Source organism: Triticum urartu, chromosome 5, assembly GCF_003073215.2.
Source record: "Triticum urartu cultivar G1812 chromosome 5, Tu2.1, whole genome shotgun sequence".
NCBI lineage: Eukaryota > Viridiplantae > Streptophyta > Magnoliopsida > Poales > Poaceae > Triticum > Triticum urartu.
In genome coordinates this window covers 574108557-574112165 of record NC_053026.1, presented here as the reverse complement: position 1 = coordinate 574112165, position 3609 = coordinate 574108557, and positions in this window count along the sequence as shown.

Sequence of the window (3609 nt, the reverse complement as noted above, 5' to 3'; positions counted from 1 at the left end):
TTCGCCAGGGGCTTGTCCGTGGGCAGCCACTCGTCGCCGCTGTCGGCGGCCGTTGTGGCACAGTCCGGAAGGAGGGTCCTTCCCTTCTTGGACCCTTCAGCCTCCTCGGATGGGTCGGCCTTCCTTTTCTTGTCTCCCCCGGCTAGGGGGGAGAACTTTTCTCCTCCTCCTCCTTTCCGTGGGAGGAGTGCGTGTCGGAGTCATCGTCCTATGACTCCAATACAACCTTGCGCCGGAGACCCTTTTGGGTCCCCGCCGCCTTCTTCTTGGTCTTTTCCGGCACCTCGTAGGGTGCCGGAGTCAGCATCTTCGTCAGAAGAGCGTCGGCAGGATCTTCGGGCAGCGGGGCTGGGCTATCAAGTTTTCCGCCGTCTCTATCCAGTCCTGTTAATGACATGGAAGTTTAGATCCTGCACACAACTAAACCGGGGCAAATAAATACCTTGAGAAATATAAAAAGCTTACCCGATTGGCGTGGCGCTTTGCGCTGAGTCCGTGGTCCTCGTTGAGGGGGGGAGGGATCTCGGCGCTCTTGAACAGCACCCTCCAGACGTCCTCGTGCGTCATGTCATAGAGCTCTCGTAGCGTCTGGTGCTTGGCCGAGTCGAACTCCCACAAAACAAATGCCCGCCGTTGACACAGAAGGATCCGGCGGAAGAGCATAACCTGGACCACGTTGACGAGCTTGATTTTCTTGCTCGTCATGTTCTGGATGCAGGTCTGGAGTCCGGTCAACTCTACCGGAGAGCCCCAGGATAGACCCTTCTTTTTCCAGGAGGTGAGCCGCGTGGGGATTCCGGATCGAAATTTGGGGGCCGCCACCCAGTTGGAGTCGCGCGGCTCGGTGATGTAGAACCACCCCGATTGCCACCCCTTTATGGTATCCACATAGGTGCCCTCGAGCCAGGTGACATTAGGCATCTTGCCCACCATGGCGCCTCCGCACTCTGCTTGCTGGCCGCTCACCACCTTCGGTTTGACATTGAAGGTTTTCAGCCATAGGCCGAAGTGGGGCCTGATGCAGAGGAAGGCCTCGCACACGACGATAAACCCGAGATGTTGAGGATGAAGTTGGGGGCCAGATCATGAAAATCCAGCCCATGTTCGGGTGTTGGGATGATCTGCCCTGGATCGGGCAGCCGGTGCGCGATATCCGCGGCCAGATATCCGGCTTCTCGTAATTTTTTGACGTTCTTCTCCGCGATGGAGGAGACCATCCACTTGCCTCCTGCTCCCGACATGCTTGGAGTGGTTTGAGAAGAAGAACGCGAGCTTGGGCGCTAGAGCTCGAGTGTGCGGGAATGGGTAAGCGAGGAAGAAGAAGGCGTGGGTGGAAAAAGTAAATCCTTATCCCTTTATAAGGGCGGAAGAGGCGATGTGTCTCCCCACTTGCCTGGTAAAACCGCTTATTCCCCAGGCGCCGTAATTGATGGCGCGGTTGGGTTACCCACGTCCATATTGATGAGAATCCCATGATAAAGGGAACACGATCTCTGCTTTGACAAGACGTGTCGAGAAAACCGCCTCGCGATATGTGCGGAGCTAGTTGATAAAAGCGGTTCGAATAATAACCCGGCCATGGCGTAATGTCGTGCTGTCGAAACATGTCAGCAGATTAGATTTGTGGAAATATTATTCTCTCTACGGTGGTATGTGGAACTTATTTTGCAGGGCCGGACACTATCCTTGTATTCAAAACTCTTCCATGATGTATGCGGAGGAGGAACCCGCCTTGCAATGCCGAGTACAACACTGCGCGCCGGACTCATCGTCATTGAAGCCTAGTTCAAGGGCTACTGAGGGAGTCCGGGATTAGGGGGTCTCCGGACAGCCGGACTATATCCTTTGGCCGGACTGTTGGACTATGAAGATACAAGATTGAAGACTTCGTCCCGCGTCCAGATGGGACTCTACTTGGCGTGGAAGGCAAGCTAGGCAATGCGGATATGTATATCTCCTCCTTTGTAACCGACCTTGTGTAACCCTAGCCGCCTCCGGTGTTTATATAAACCGGAGGGTTTTAGTCCGTAGGACAACATACAATCATACCATAGGCTAGCTTCTAGGGTTTAGCCTCTCTGATCTCGTGGTAGATCAACTCTTGTACTACTCATATTATCAAGAACAATCAAGCAGGACGCAGGGTATTACCTCCATCAAAAGGGCCCGAACCTGGGTAAAACATCATGTCCCCTACCTCCTGTTACCATCCGCCTTAGACGCACAGTTCGGGACCCCCTACCCGAGATCCGCCGGTTTTGACACCGACACCATATAATTCAGCAGCCCGAAGAGTCCGCCAGGAAATTCTAGACAAGGTTCTTAAATAAAAAGAACCAAATTGTCGATTGTCCAGATGTCGAAGCCCTAGCAGCCTTCAAACACAGCATCCGCGATGAATGGCTCGCTCGCCACCTCGGCCAAGAAAATCCAAAATCCATGGCGGCCCTCACGGCACTCATGACCTGCTTTTGTGCGGGCGAGGACAGTTGGTTGGCCCATAGCAAAAACAATACAAGCGACGCCGGCACCCTTGAAGTTAAAAATAACAAAGACAAGTCTCGACGCAACAGTTACAAGCATCGAAACAACAGTGGCAACACCGAGGATATGGCGGTCAATGCCGGATTCAGTGGCTCTAAGTCCGGCCAGCGGAAGAAGCCGTTCCAAAGGAACAATTCAGGCCCATCCAACTTGGACCGCATACTTAATCGTCCGTGCCAGATTCATGGCACCCCGGACATACCACCCAATCATACAAATAGAGATTGTTGGGTTTTTAAACAGGCCGGCAAATTAAACGCCGAGAACAGGGAAAAGGGATCGCAAAGCGAGGACGATGACGAAGAGCCCCGGCAACCGAACACAGGGGGACAGAAGAAGTTTCCCCCTCGGGTCAAAACGGTGAACATGATATACGCTACCCACATTCCCAAGAGGGAGCGCAAGCATGCGCTCAGGGACGTCTACACGATAGAGCCAGTCGCCCCAAAATTTAATCCATGGTCGACATGCCCGATCACTTTTGATCACCGGGATCATCCGACCAGTATCCGTCATGGTGGCTCAGCCGCACTAGTCCTAGACCCAATAATTGACGGGTTTCACCTGACTCGCGTCCTTATGGATGGAGGTAGCAGCCTCAATCCGCTCTATCAGGATACAGCGCGAAAAATGGGCATTAACCCATCACGGATCAAGCCCACCAGGACTACCTTCAAAGAAGTCATACCAGGTGTAGAGGCCCGTTGTACGGGCTCAATCACACTAGAGGTTGTCTTCGGATCTCCGGACAACTTCCAAAGCGAGGATTTAATCTTCGATATCGTCCCCTTCCGCAGCGGCTATCACGCACTGCTCGGGCGAACTGCGTTTGCTCAATTCAATGCAGTACCACACTATGCTTATCTCAAGCTCAAGATGTCCAGCCCACGCGATGTCATAATGGTCAATGGACATACGGAATGCTCCCTCTGCACAGAAGAGCACACAGCTACCTTAGCGGCAGAAGTGCAGAGCGGCCTTCTCAAGCGGAACCTTAATTCGGCTGCCGGGCCCACAAACACCATTAAGAGGGTCCGAACTACTCTGCAACAGGAGAGCTCGGCT